We start from the raw sequence: 13,912 nt of genomic DNA, 5'->3' as shown, positions 1-13,912 counted from the left end.
GACAGGCGCTTTAACCAACTAAGCCACGGCGCCGTTGTTTATGGACAAACAGATTTACTCAAGTTAACGACAATAATTTGAGGAAAATCTCTTGTAAAAATCTCAAGAATCAAGGCTCCTTTAGAACAGAAAAAAATCAAATTCAAGGCCGCGGCAAGATTCGAACTCACGATCTTCTGTTTACTAGACAGACGCCTCAACCAACTAAGCCACGGCGCCGTTGTTTTCCACAAACAAATTTACTAGTTAACGACAATATTTTGGAAAATCTTATGAAAATCTCAAGAATCAAGGCTTCTTTTGAACAGATGTACTCAAGTTAACGACAATAATTTTGAGGAAAATCTCTTGTGAAAATCTCAAGAATCAAGGCTCCTTAAGAACAAAAAAAATCAAATCCAAGGCTCCGGCGAGATTCGAACTCACGATCTCCTGTTTACTAGACAGACGCTTTAACCGACTAAGCCACGGCGCCGTTGTTTTCACAAACACTCAAGTTAACGACAATATTTTGAGTAAAATCTCTTGTGAAAATCTCAAGAATCAAGGCTCCTTTAGGACATAACAGAAAAAAATCAAATCCAAGGCTCCGGCGAGATTCGAACTCACAATCTCCTGTTTACTAGACAGGCGCTTTAACCAACTAAGCCACGGCGCCGTTGGTTTACGGACAAACAGATTTACTCAAGTTAACGACAATAATTTTGAGGAAAATCTCTTGTAAAATTCTCAAGAATCAAGGCTCCTTTAGAACAGAAAAAAATCAAATCCAAGGCTCCGGCGAGATTCGAACTTACGATCTCTTGTTTACTAGACAGGCGCTTTAACCAACTAAGTCAAGGCACCGTTGTTTTGACAAACAGATTTACTCAAGTTAACGACAATATTTTGAGGAAAATCTCAAGAAATCAAGGCTCCTTTAGGACAGAACAGAAAAAAATCAAATTCAAGGCTCCGGCGAGATTCGAACTCACGATCTCCTGTTTACTAGACAGGCGCTCTAACCAACTAAGCCACGGCGCCGTTGTTCTCAAAAACAGATTTACTCAAGTTAACGACAATATTTTGAAGAAAATCTCTTGTGAAAATCTCAAAAATCAAGGCTCCATTAGAATAGAAAATAATCTAATCCTAGGCTCCGGCGAGATTCGAACTCACGATCTCCTGTTTACTAGACAGGCACTTTAACCAAGTAAGCCACGGCGCCGTTGTTTTCAAAAACAGATTTACTCAAGTTAACGACAATATTTTGAAGAAAATCTCTTGTGAAAACCTCAAGAATCAAGGCTCCTTTAGAACAGAAAAAAATCAAATCCAAGGCTCCGGCGAGATTCGAACTAACGATCTCCTGTTTACTAGACAGGCGCTTTAACCAAGTAAGCCACGGCGCCGTTGTTTTCACAAACAGATATACTCAAGTTAACGACAAAATTTTGAGGAAAATCTCTTGTGAAAATCCTAAGAATCAAGGTTCCGGTAGGACAGAATAGAAAAGATCGAATCCAAGGCTCCGGCGAGATTCGAACTCACGATCTCCTGTTTACTAGACAGGCGCTTTAACCAACTAAGTCAAGGCGCCGTTGTTTTGACAAACAGATTTACTCAAGTTAACGACAATATTTTGAGGAAAATCTCGTGTGAAAATCTCAAGAATCAAGGCTCCTTTAGGACAGAACAGAAAAAAATCAAATCCAAGGCTCCGGCGAGATTCGAACTCACGATCTCCTGTTTACTAGACAGGCGCTTTAACCAACTAAGCCAGGGCGCCGTTGCTTTGACAAACAGATTTACTCAAGTTAACGACAATAATTTTGAGGAAAATCTCTTGTGAAAATCTCAAGAATCAAGGCTCCTTAAAAACGAAAAAAGTCAAATCCAAGGCTCCGGCGAGATTCGAACTCACGATCTCCTGTTTACTAGACAGGCGCTTTAACCAACTAAGCGACAATAATTTTGAGGAAAATCTCTTGTAAAAATCTCAAGAATCAAAGCTCCTTTAGAACAGAAAAAAATCAAATTCAAGGCTGCGGCAAGATTCGAACTCACGATCTTCTGTTTACTAGACAGACGCCTCAACCAACTAAGCCACGGCGCCGTTGTTTCCACAAACAAATTTACTCTAGTTAACGACAATATTTTGAGGAAAATCTTGTGAAAATCTCAAGAATCAAGGCTCCTTTAGAACAGAAAAAAATCAAATCCAAGGCCCCGGCGAGATTCGAACGCACGATCTTCAGTTTAGTAGACAGGCGCTTTAACCAACTAAGCCACGGCGCTGTTGTTAAATCCAAGGCTCCGGCGAGATTCGAACTCACGATCTCCTGTTTACTAGACAGGCGCTTTAACCAACTAAGCCACGGCGCCGTTGGTTTATGGACAAACAGATTTACTCAAGTTAACGACAATAATTTTGAGGAAAATCTCTTGTAAAAATCTCAAGAATCAAGGCTCCTTTAGAACAGAAAAAAATCAAATTCAAGGCCGCGGCAAGATTCGAACTCACGATCTTCTGTTTACTAGACAGACGCCTCAACCAACTAAGCCACGGCGCCGTTGTTTCCACAAACAAATTTACTCTAGTTAACGACAATATTTTGAGGAAAATCTTATGAAAATCTCAAGAATCAAGGCTTCTTTAGAACAGATGTACTCAAGTTAACGACAATAATTTTGAGGAAAATCTCTTGTGAAAATCTCAAGAATCAAGGCTCCTTAAGAACAAAAAAAATCAAATCCAAGGCTCCGGCGAGATTCGAACTCACGATCTCCTGTTTACTAGACAGACGCTTTAACCAACTAAGCCACAGCGCCGTTGTTTTCACAAACAGATATACTCAAGTTAACGACAATATTTTGAGTAAAATCTCTTGTGAAAATCTCAAGAATCAAGGCTCCTTTAGGGCACTATGCAACTAGCAAATTATGTCCGGAGTACGAAAAAAATAAAAACATAAAAACGTTGGCCGCTATGAAAGGTATATCACAGAAAGAAGCATACGAAATTTTATTCAACAAGCCATACGTTAAAGCGATTAAATTTAATTTAAATAGCAAAGAAAATGAAAATGCGTTTCCGGAACTCATAGCAAAGAATGCTGGGATACGCGAAAAGTCGGTCAAGGGAAACTGACATACAATAAAAAAAGAACAGCAAAAGTATGGAAAAGGAACTGAAACAAACAAAACTGACAAAGAGGAACAAAGCAAAGAATGGAAGAAGTTACGTGAAAAAGATATAGTCAAAATAACGAAAAGAGGATGGCAAAGAAGAAGTACGGGAAGAGAATAAAACGGAAAGCAATGGAAAAAGTGAAAATATAAATCAAGTAAATGGCGCACAATCAGTAGAAAAACTTCAAAAAGGGTGAGAAAATTGCGATAATAAACATATAAAATAACAGATGAAAGAATAATAAATATAATAGATGAAATGATTAATGAAGGAGAAGGGTACAAAGGGAAAGAAATAGACGTGATAAAAAAAAATGGAAAGCAATGTGAACATTATAGAATAAATAAATATAAAAATAAAAATGAGTGAAAAAATTGTTACAACTCAATGCAGGTCATTGAACGCAAATAGAGAAAGCATAGAAATTATATGTATATTAACAAATAAACATTGCGCGGCTTTGTCAGAAACTTGGTTGAAAAACAATGTTAAATACAAATTTAGAAATTACAATTTAGAGACTGATAATAGAATTGATAACTATGGTGGGGTTGCCTTTCTAATCGAAAAAAATATAAAATACTCAAGAAGAACACTAGTTAATAATGACCCATATATTCAAGCTTGCTTAATAAATATAACTGGTAGAAAAACATATAATTTGGCTGTTATATATTGTGCACCTAATGCCAACATAAATAATGTGAAAGACATTTTCGAACAAATTGAAAATCCAAGAATAATAATGGGAGATTTTAACGCTCAACACATAGCGTGGTCAAGAAATCAGGATGCAAAGGGCCCTATATTATATGAAATTTTGGATGAAGAAGGGCTTATGATACTAAACGACGGATCAAATACAATGATAGAAAACCTATATAAAAGAATAGGAGCAGTCGACTTAAGCATATGCTCGCCCAGTATGACAATGGACATCGAATGGAGTGTGTCTAATGAATCTTTGGGGTCGGATCATCTTCCCATAAAGTTAAAAATAAATTATTCACAAGAAATAAGAAAAAACAACAGAACTCAAACAAAGTGGAACTTGAAAAAAGCAAATTGGGACAAATACCAAAAGAACATGGAATCAATAACATACAAGATTCATGAAGAGGAGACTCCAGACATCGGTAAGCTAATAAAATATATAAAATCAAGCGGCCAAAGAAAGCATTCCTAGAACCAGTCAAAATAATAGATTACATTTCAAGCCTTGTGTATGGTGGGATGATGAATGCGAAGAAATAGTCAAGGAACGTAGAAAAGCATTCTTAGAATATAAAAAAGCAGCAAATTTTGAAAACTATGAAAAATACGTAAAAATTAATGCTCAGACCAAAATCAAATTGAAAATGAAAAAGATAGACTCTTGGATTAAATTCACCAACAGTATAAATTTAGAGATGGGTTATAAAAAAATTTGGCAGACTGTGAAAAAAGTTTAATAAAAAAGTGGAGAGTCCAAATCAAGAGGCATCAATAAACAACGAATTTGGAGATGAACTATTAGAGTATATGACTCCCGAAATTGTAGTTAACAAAAGAAGAGAAACAAATTCTAGAAGTCAGATAGATAGTTTGGTTACTCCAATATGCTTAGGAGAAATAAAAACAATTGAAATAAAAAAAAATGGATATAACACCAGGAAAAGACCAAATACACTACGAAATGCTATTTAAAATGAATGACACATGGAAAGAATACTTAGTGAAAATATTTAATGACTTTATCGAACGAGCCTATATACCGAGAAGCCTGAAAGAGAGTATAATTGTGCCAATTCTAAAAAAAGGACGGGACACAAGACTAGTAAGCTCATATAGACCTATATGTTTAGAATCTAATATATTAAAACTCTTTGAAAGAATTATGAAAAACAGACTAGAATGGTACCTTGAAAAAAATAATATGATACCTAATTTTCAATTTGGATTCAGGAAAGGAAAAGGAATAAGGGATTATCACAGTGTATTATTCAGTAAAATACAAATAACGCACTCCCAAAACGGATATATGATGTTATTATCCATAGACATTAAAAAAGCCTATGATAACGTGAACCATGACATAATGGAAACAAAAATGAGAGAAATGAACATCAATCCTAAATTCGTGTCATTAATAATGGAGTATTAAGAAACAGAGAGACTTTTGTCAGATATAACGGGCGCCTATACGGGCCCAGACTAGCCAACATAGGGCTCCCACAAGAATCAGGATTAAGCCCCATACTCTTCAACCTATATACATATGACTTAAAGGAAGTGGTAAAAGAACCTGTGTGTGCACTGCAATATGCGGACGACATAGCCCTCTATGTAATTGATAAAGATTGGGAGAAATGCAAGGAATACATGAGCAACAGTGTATTACAGTTGGAAGAATGGCTAAATAACAATGGATTGGAATTGGCACAAGAAAAATCGGTAGTGATGCAATTTAGTAGGCATAGGAAGTATGATCATATTGGTGACATTCAGCTGGGCAAACGCAAGTTTCCAGTTTTGGATGAACATAAAATTCTCGGAATAATATATGACAAAAAAATTAAATTTAAAAGCCAGAGATTAAACATATGCAGAAAAAGTGAGAAGGGTATAAATACATTGAAGACAATTTGCAACATGAAATGGGGAGCGCATCCGGCAATTTGTCTAAACATATATAAAGCATTGATAAGGTGTCATCTAGATACCGTTAGCTTTATGAGTAAAAATCTCACCAAACGAGATATAGACAAATTGAATAAAATTCAATACTCAGCAATACGAATTTCATTAGGTGCGCTGAAATCCTCTCCAATAAATACACTATTAGCAGAGTCCGGAGAATTACCTCTAGAATCAAGGTGGGAAATTATATCAAAAAGATATTTAATATCGAAGGTAAGCAGAAACGACGAAATAGTGTTACAAACATTGAATAATCTAAAGGATTTATGTGAGGGAAATACATATTGGAGTAGAAAAGAAAACCCGATCTTAGTGAGTAGCTACCTATGGATAAATAAATATAAACAGTTAATAACGCAAGATCTAGATTGCCAATTCCGATATCCTTTGGAATATAGGTGGGTTAACCAAAACAACATAATAATAGATAAAATTACTGACAATCCTTTGATACAAAGAGACAAAATGAACTTTATATTCAAACAAGAAATAAATAAAACACATCCAAATTATACACTTATTTTTACGGATGGATCAAAGAAAGAAGGTGTTGGTTGTGCCGTGTATGTACCCCGACTCAATATAGAACAGAAATATAAATTGCCCGAAAGTGCCTCTAGTTTCACTGCCGAGCTGACGGCCATCAAAATAGCAATAAATATAATAGAAGAAGAAAAAATTACAAAGAGTGTTATTCTATCTGACTGTAAATCAGCACTAGAAGCTATAAAAAGAACTTACGAAAAAGCAAATAAAATAGTATATGAAATAATAGATAAAACTATAAGTCTAAGAAGGAAAGGATTTGACCTAAAATTTATGTGGATAAAGGGACATGCAGGAATAACCGAAAATGAAAAGGCGGACGAGCTGGCCAAAGAGGGATGTAATTTGGGAACCGAAATTAGCAGCCTTCTATCAGCAGATATCAACAAAATAGTCATGAGAGAACAAAGAGAAAAATGGCAGAGTATATTCGACAACATAAGTGAAAGAAAAGGGAAAATATATCGGGAAATAAATTCAGATATGCATTCGAAACCGTGGTTTCAAAAGATATCAGAAAACCGCATGCACATCACTACCATCATAAGAATGCGAATTGGTCACACAAAAAATAGAGCATTTCGGCTAGAAGATGGACTTTCGAGGTTCGAAGAGTGCGACTGCGAAGAGAGAGGGCCTGAAAATACAGATCACATTGTTTTTCGATGCAAAAAATATACAACACAAAGAAAATCGCTTTACCAACGCCTAGAACAAAAAAATATAGTTTTTCCAACGAATACGACAATAATATTAGCTATGAAAAACATGAGTATATATAAAGATGTGACCAAATATTTATTTGAGTGCCAAAAATATTTATAGACAACTAAGTTAATTTATCAATTTAATTAAGATGTTATTTAATCTAATTAAAATTATTGAAATTAGAATTTATTATTATTTTAATCACTATTGAAAATGTAAGAATAGATTAAGTTATTGATTCTATTAGTTAGTTATAAGGGATGACTGAATATTATTAAATAGAACTCAATAAAACATATAAAAAAAAGGCTCCTTTAGGACAGAACAGAAAAAAATCAAATCCAAGGCTCCGGCGAGATTCGAACTCACGATCTCCTGTTTACTAGACAGGCGCTTTAACCAACTAAGCCACGGCGCCGTTGGTTTACGGACAAACAGATTTACTCAAGTTAACGACAATAATTTTGAAGAAAATCTCTTGTAAAATTCTCAAGAATCAAGGCTCCTTTAGAACAGAAACAAATCAAATCCAAGGCTCCGGCGAGATTCGAACTCACAATCTCCTGTTTACTAGACAGGCGCTTTAACCAACTAAGCCAAGGCACCGTTGTTTTGACAAACAGATTTACTCAAGTTAACGACAATATTTTGAGGAAAATCTCAAGAAATCAAGGCTCCTTTAGGACAGAACAGAAAAAAATCAAATGCAAGGCTCCGGCGAGATTCGAACTCACGATCTCCTGTTTACTAGACAGGCGCTTTAACCAACTAAGCCACGGCGCCGCTGTTCTCAAAAACAGATTTACTCAAGCTAACGACAATATTTTGAAGAAAATCTCTTGTGAAAATCTCAAGAATCAAGGCTCCATTAGAATAGAAAATAATCTAATCCTAGGCTCCGGCGAGATTCGAACTCAGGATCTTCTGTTTACTAGACAGGCGCCTCAACCGACTAAGCCACGGCGACGTTGTTTTCACAAACAGATTTACTCTAGTTAACGACAATATTTTGAGGAAAATCTTGTGAAAATCTCAAGAATCAAGGCTCCTTCAGAACAGAAAAAAAAATCAAATCCAAGGCCCCGGCGAGATTCGAACTCACGATCTTCTGTTTACTAGACAGGGGCCTCAACCTCCTAACCTCAACCAACTAAGCCAAACCACGGCGCCGTTGTTTTCACAAACAGATTTACTCAAGTTAACGACAATAATTTTGATGAAAATTTCTCGTAAAAATCTCAAGAATCAAGGCTCCTTTAGAACAGAAAAAAATTAAATCCAAGGCTCCGGCACGATTCGAACTCACGATCTTCTGTTTACTAGACAGGCGCCTCAACCAACTAAGCCACGGTGCCGTTGTTTCCACAAACAGATTTACTGTAGTTAACGACAATATTTTGAGGAAAATCTTGTGAAAATCTCAAGAATCAATCTAAAAAATCAAATCCAAGGCCCCGGCGAGATTCGAACGCACGATCTCCTGTTTACTAGACAGGCGCTTTAACCAACTAAGCCACGGCGCCGTTGTTTTCACAAACAGATATACTCAAGTTAACGACAATATTTTGAGCAAAATCTCTTGTGAAAATCTCAAGAATCAAGGCTCCTTTAGGACAGAACAGAAAAAAATCAAATCCAAGGCTCCGGCGAGATTCGAACTCACGATCTCCTGTTTACTAGACAGACGCTTTAACCAACTAAGCCAAGGCACCTTTGTTTCGACAAACAGATTTACTCAAGTTAACGATAATATTTTGAAGAAAATCTCTTGTGAAAATCTCAAGTATCAAGGCTCCTTTAGGACAGAACAGAAAAAAAACAAATCCAAGGCTCCGGCGAGATTCGAACTCACGATCTCCTGTTTACTAGACAGGCCCTTTAACCAACTAAGCCACGGCGCTGTTGTTTTCAAAAACAGATTTACTCAAGTTAACGACAATATTTTGAAGAAAATCTTTTGTGAAAACCTCAAGAATCAAGGCTCCTTTAGAACAGAAAAAAATCAAATCCAAGGCTCCGGCGAGATTCGAACTCACGATCTCCTGTTTACAAGACAGGCGCTTTAACCAACTAAGCCACGGCGCTGTTGTTTTCACAAACAGATTTACTCAAGTTAACGACAATATTTTGAAGAAAATCTTTTGTGAAAATCTCAAGAATCAAGGCTCCATTAGAATAGAAAAAAATCTAATCCTAGGCTCCGGCGAGATTCGAACTCACGATCTCCTGTTTACTATACAGGCGCTTTAACCAACTAAGCCACGGCGCCGTTGTTTTCACAAACAGATATACTCAAGTTAACGACAAAATTTTGAGGAAAATCTTTTGTGAAAATCCCAAGAATCAAGGTTCCGTTAGGACAGAATAGAAAAAAATCGAATCCAAGACTCCGGCGAGATTCGAAATCAGGATCTTCTGTTTACTAGACAGGCGCCTCAACCAACTAAGCCACGGCGACGTTGTTTTCACAAACAGATTTACTCTTGTTAACGACAATATTTTGAGGAAAATCTTGTGAAAATCTCAAGAATCAAGGCTCCTTCAGAACAGAAAAAAAATCAAATCCAAGGCCCCGGCGAGATTCGAGCGCACGATCTCCTGTTTACTAGACAGGCGCTTTAACCCCTAGACAATATTAGAATACCCCGTGTTCATAAAGACGTTTCTCTCGCCCGATTTTTACGTTCAGAAGGAAAACTTAAAAGGTCCTCCGCTCGACGTGATGGCGCTGCTTTTGTCGTTCAAATTAATGGCGCAAAATTTGAAATGAAAATTAATGAATTTTAGTAATCGGGTATTTGATACTAAATTTTGTATTACAATCGTATTATGTTTTATAATAATACAATAATAACAAAATATACTAGATAATATTATATTATAATAAATATACGTAAATATATTATGAGAAATATAAATCAACAAATACACTGCCGGTTTATATATAATAGATATCACATTTAATCTACTGCAATAATATCTACACTTTTTTTACTTATTAATATAAATATTTAGTTAAATTTAGTGAATAATGCATTATATATGTTAGTTCATTACATCGTCTGTCACTCTTAACTCTCATTAACTAATAATCATCCCGTGCACAATTTGACATTCTTAAGCTATTCATTTTCTCCCAAGTATATTCAGATCCGTAATCCAAGTTGGTAAGTAAAGTAAGTGGTAATCCAATTTTAAGCAGCTGGAAAATTTCTATTTGTGTATTATGTCTTTCTTGTAGAAGCTTATACTTGATTTCTTTCATAATTTTCTAGAACTGGCTTCTTTTCTTAAAGTGTATTATGATTAGACTAAGGTGTCAATGCACTACGTTGTAATTATGTCCCCTTATGAGTTTGAAGCTGTACTATTCATTTTGTCAAAGCACTATGCATTTGAGAGCAATTCCCGATGAAATCTTTATTAACAAATATACAAACGCAAACGAACAAGAATCGCCATTTTGTAAACTGACACAAAAATAACACTGACGTTTCTTAGTAACCAATAGAAAACATTTGAAAATACTTTTTCATCGGCTCACTAGCGCCAAATTTGCGACTACAAATGGACCCCTAAGTAGCCATTCTGAACGAGGGTTTTGTTCTAAGTGAAAAGGCCCTGCTTTAACCAACTAAGCCACGGCGCTGTTGTTTTCACAAACAAATTTACTCAAGTTAACGACAATATTTTGAAAAAAATCTCTTGTGAAAATCTCAAGAATCAAGGCTCCTTCAGAACAGAAAAAAATCGAATCCAAGGCTCCGGCAAGATTCGAACTCACGGTCTTCTGTTTACTAGACAGGCGCCTCAACCTCCTAACCTCAACCAACTAAGCCAAGCCACGGCGCCGTTGTTTTCACAAACAGATTTACTCAAGTTAACGACAATAATTTTGATGAAAATTTCTTGTAAAAATCTCAAGAATCAAGGCTCCTTTAGAACAGAAAAAAATTAAATCCAAGGCTCCGGCAAGATTCGAACTCAAGATCTTCTGTTTACTAGACAGGCGCCTCAACCAACTAAGCCACGGCGCAGTTGTTTCAACAAACAGATTTACTCTAGTTAACGACAATATTTTGAGGAAAATCTTGTGAAAATCTCAAGAATCAAGGCTCCTTTAGAACAGAAAAAAAAATCAAATCCAAGGCCCCGGCGAGATTTGAACGCACGATCTCGTGTTTACTAGACAGGCGCTTTAACCAACTAAGCCCCGGCGCTGTTGTTTTCACAAACAGATTTACTCAAGTTAACGACAATATTTTGAAGAAAATCTCTTGTGAAAATCTCAAGAATCAAGGCTCCATTAGAATAGAAAAAAATCTAATCCTAGGCTCCGGCGAGATTCGAACTAACGATCTCCTCTTTACTAGACAGGCGCTTTAACCAACTAAGCCACGGCGCCGTTGCTTTGACAAACAGATTTACTCAAGTTAACGACAATAATTTTGAGGAAAATCTCTTGTGAAAATCTCAAGAATCAAGACTCCTTAAGAACAAAAAAAATCAAATCCAAGGCTCCGGCGAGGTTTGAACTCACGATCTCCTGTTTACTAGACAGGCGCTTTAACCAACTAAGCCACGGCGCCGTTGTTTTCAAAAACAGATTTTCTCAAGTTAACGACAATATTTTGAAGAAAATCTCTGTGAAAACCTCAAGAATCAAGGCTCCTTCAGAACAGAAAAAAATCAAATCCAAGGCTTCGGCGAGATTCGAACACACGATCTCCTGTTTACTAGACAGGCGCTTTAACCAACTAAGCCACGGCGGCGTTGTTTTCACAAACAGATATACTCAAGTTAACGACAAAATTTTGAGGAAAATCTCTTGTGAAAATCCTAAGAATCAAGGTTCCGGTAGGACAGAATAGAAAAGATCGAATCCAAGGCTCCGGCGAGATTCGAACTCATGATCTCCTGTTTACTAGACAGGCGCTGTAACCAACTAAGTCAAGGCGCCGTTGTTTTGACAAACAGATTTACTCAAGTTAACGACAATATTTTGAGGAAAATCTCGTGTGAAAATCTCAAGAATCAATGCTCCTTTAGAACAGAACAGAAAAAAATCAAATCCAAGGCTCCGGCGAGATTCGAACTCACGATCTCCTGTTTACTAGGCAGGCGCTTTAACCAACTAAGCCACGGCGCCGTTGCTTTGACAAACAGATTTACTCAAGTTAACGACAATAATTTTGAGGAAAATCTCTTGTGAAAATCTCAAGAATCAAGGCTCCTTTAGAACAGAAAAAAATCAAATCCAAGGCTCCGGCAAGATTCGAACTCACGATCTTCTGTTTACTAGACAGACGCCTCAACCAACTAAGCCACGGCGCCGTTCTTTTCACAAACAAATTTACTCTAGTTAACGACAATATTTTGAGGAAAATATTGTGAAAATTTCAAGAATCAAGGCTCCTTTAGAACAGAAAAAAAAAACAAATCCAAGGCCCCGGCGAGATTCGAACGCACGATCTCCTGTTTACTAGGCAGGCGCTTTAACCAACTAAGCCACGGCGCTGTTGTTTTCACAAACAGATTTACTCAAGTTAACGACAATATTTTGAAGAAAATCTTCTGTGAAAATCTCAAGAATCAAGGCTCCTTTAGAACAGAAATAAATCAAATCCAAGGCTCCGGCGAGATTCGAACTAACGATCTCTTGTTTACTAGACAGGCGCTTTAACCAACTAAGCTACGGCGCAGTTGTTTTCACAAACAGATTTACTCAAGTTAATGACAATATTTTGAAGAAAATCTCTTGTGAAAACCTCAAAAATCAAGGCTCCTTTAGAACAGGAAAAAAATCAAATCCAAGGCTCCGGCGAGATTCGAACTCACGATCTCTTGTTTACTAGACAGGCGCTTTAACCAACTAAGCCACGGCGCCGTTGTTTTCACAAACAGATATACTCAAGTTAACGACAAAATTTTGAGGAAAATCTCTTGTAAAATCCCAAGAATCAAGGTTCCTTTAGGACAGAATAGAAAAAAATCGAATCCAAGACTCCGGCGAGATTCGAACTCAGGATCTTCTGTTTACTAGACAGGCGCCTCAACCAACTAAGCCACCGCGCCGTTGTTTTCACAAACAGATTTACTCTAGTTAACGACAATATTTTGAGGAAAATCTTGTGAAAATCTCAAGAATCAAGGCTCCTTCAGAACAGAAAAAAAAATCACATCCAAGGCCCCGGCGAGATTCGAGCGCACGATCTCCTGTTTACTAGACAGGCGCTTTAACCAACTAAGCCACGGCGCCGTTGTTTCCGCGAACAGATTTACTCTAGTCAACGACAATATTTTGAGGAAAATCTTGTGAAAATCTCAAGTTGTTTTGACAAACAGATTTACTCAAGTTAACGACATTTTTTTTTTTTTTTTTTTTTTTATTTTCATATTATATAACAATCAGAGTTATTTACATACCCTATGAGTTATATGGCTAAATTACACATAATAATAATAATAATAATAATCACAGAAATAAATGGAAAAAAATAACAATAATAATAATAAATAAATAAATAAAAATAGATAAAAAAATACAGAAAAAAATAAAGAAAGTAAAAGAAACAAAAGAAAAAAAAATTGTAGTAATTGCTCCAATAAGCAATTGACTATGGAAAACAATTTATTACATTAAGTCTATAGGCTGTTTCTTGCGTAGTCTTCTTATAGGTGGATTATCAAGCAGATGAGCCAAAGTTGCATTAGGATGTCCAAGAATTTTAGAATGATGTCCAGTACTGATATTCTTGATGACATCCACTACGAAAGGGATGTTGAGGTCATCGTGTATGATTTTGT

General features: G+C 36.3%; 13 non-coding genes across 13 annotated transcripts; all 13 read right to left on the bottom strand.

Moving 5' to 3' along the window:
- Positions 1–401: 401 nt before the first annotated feature.
- On the bottom strand, positions 402–475 carry Trnat-agu. Its single transcript has one exon. It is a non-coding gene; the product is annotated as a tRNA-Thr (tRNA).
- A 109-nt stretch (positions 476–584) lies between these two features.
- On the bottom strand, positions 585–658 carry Trnat-agu. The gene has a single exon. It is a non-coding gene; the product is annotated as a tRNA-Thr (tRNA).
- Positions 659–949: 291 nt separating this feature from the next.
- Positions 950–1,023, bottom strand: Trnat-agu. Its single transcript has one exon. It is a non-coding gene; the product is annotated as a tRNA-Thr (tRNA).
- Positions 1,024–1,694: 671 nt separating this feature from the next.
- Trnat-agu lies at positions 1,695–1,768 on the bottom strand. Its single transcript has one exon. It is a non-coding gene; the product is annotated as a tRNA-Thr (tRNA).
- A 522-nt stretch (positions 1,769–2,290) lies between these two features.
- Positions 2,291–2,364, bottom strand: Trnat-agu. Its single transcript has one exon. It is a non-coding gene; the product is annotated as a tRNA-Thr (tRNA).
- A 373-nt stretch (positions 2,365–2,737) lies between these two features.
- Positions 2,738–2,811, bottom strand: Trnat-agu. The gene has a single exon. It is a non-coding gene; the product is annotated as a tRNA-Thr (tRNA).
- A 4,638-nt stretch (positions 2,812–7,449) lies between these two features.
- Trnat-agu lies at positions 7,450–7,523 on the bottom strand. Its single transcript has one exon. It is a non-coding gene; the product is annotated as a tRNA-Thr (tRNA).
- Positions 7,524–7,814: 291 nt separating this feature from the next.
- Positions 7,815–7,888, bottom strand: Trnat-agu. The gene has a single exon. It is a non-coding gene; the product is annotated as a tRNA-Thr (tRNA).
- Positions 7,889–8,554: 666 nt separating this feature from the next.
- On the bottom strand, positions 8,555–8,628 carry Trnat-agu. The gene has a single exon. It is a non-coding gene; the product is annotated as a tRNA-Thr (tRNA).
- Positions 8,629–9,116: 488 nt separating this feature from the next.
- Trnat-ugu lies at positions 9,117–9,190 on the bottom strand. Its single transcript has one exon. It is a non-coding gene; the product is annotated as a tRNA-Thr (tRNA).
- A 2,430-nt stretch (positions 9,191–11,620) lies between these two features.
- On the bottom strand, positions 11,621–11,694 carry Trnat-agu. The gene has a single exon. It is a non-coding gene; the product is annotated as a tRNA-Thr (tRNA).
- Positions 11,695–12,180: 486 nt separating this feature from the next.
- Trnat-agu lies at positions 12,181–12,254 on the bottom strand. Its single transcript has one exon. It is a non-coding gene; the product is annotated as a tRNA-Thr (tRNA).
- Positions 12,255–12,918: 664 nt separating this feature from the next.
- Positions 12,919–12,992, bottom strand: Trnat-agu. The gene has a single exon. It is a non-coding gene; the product is annotated as a tRNA-Thr (tRNA).
- Between the last annotated feature and the right edge of the window lie 920 nt (positions 12,993–13,912).

The sequence above is a fragment of the Ctenocephalides felis genome, unplaced genomic scaffold (genome assembly GCF_003426905.1).
Source record: "Ctenocephalides felis isolate EL2017-DRISC unplaced genomic scaffold, ASM342690v1 CF-g0.4_SCAFFOLD_03573, whole genome shotgun sequence".
NCBI classification, from domain to species: Eukaryota; Metazoa; Arthropoda; class Insecta; order Siphonaptera; family Pulicidae; genus Ctenocephalides; species Ctenocephalides felis.
The sequence above is the reverse complement of the archived record's forward strand: the minus strand, read 5'-3'. Positions and strand labels throughout refer to the sequence as shown.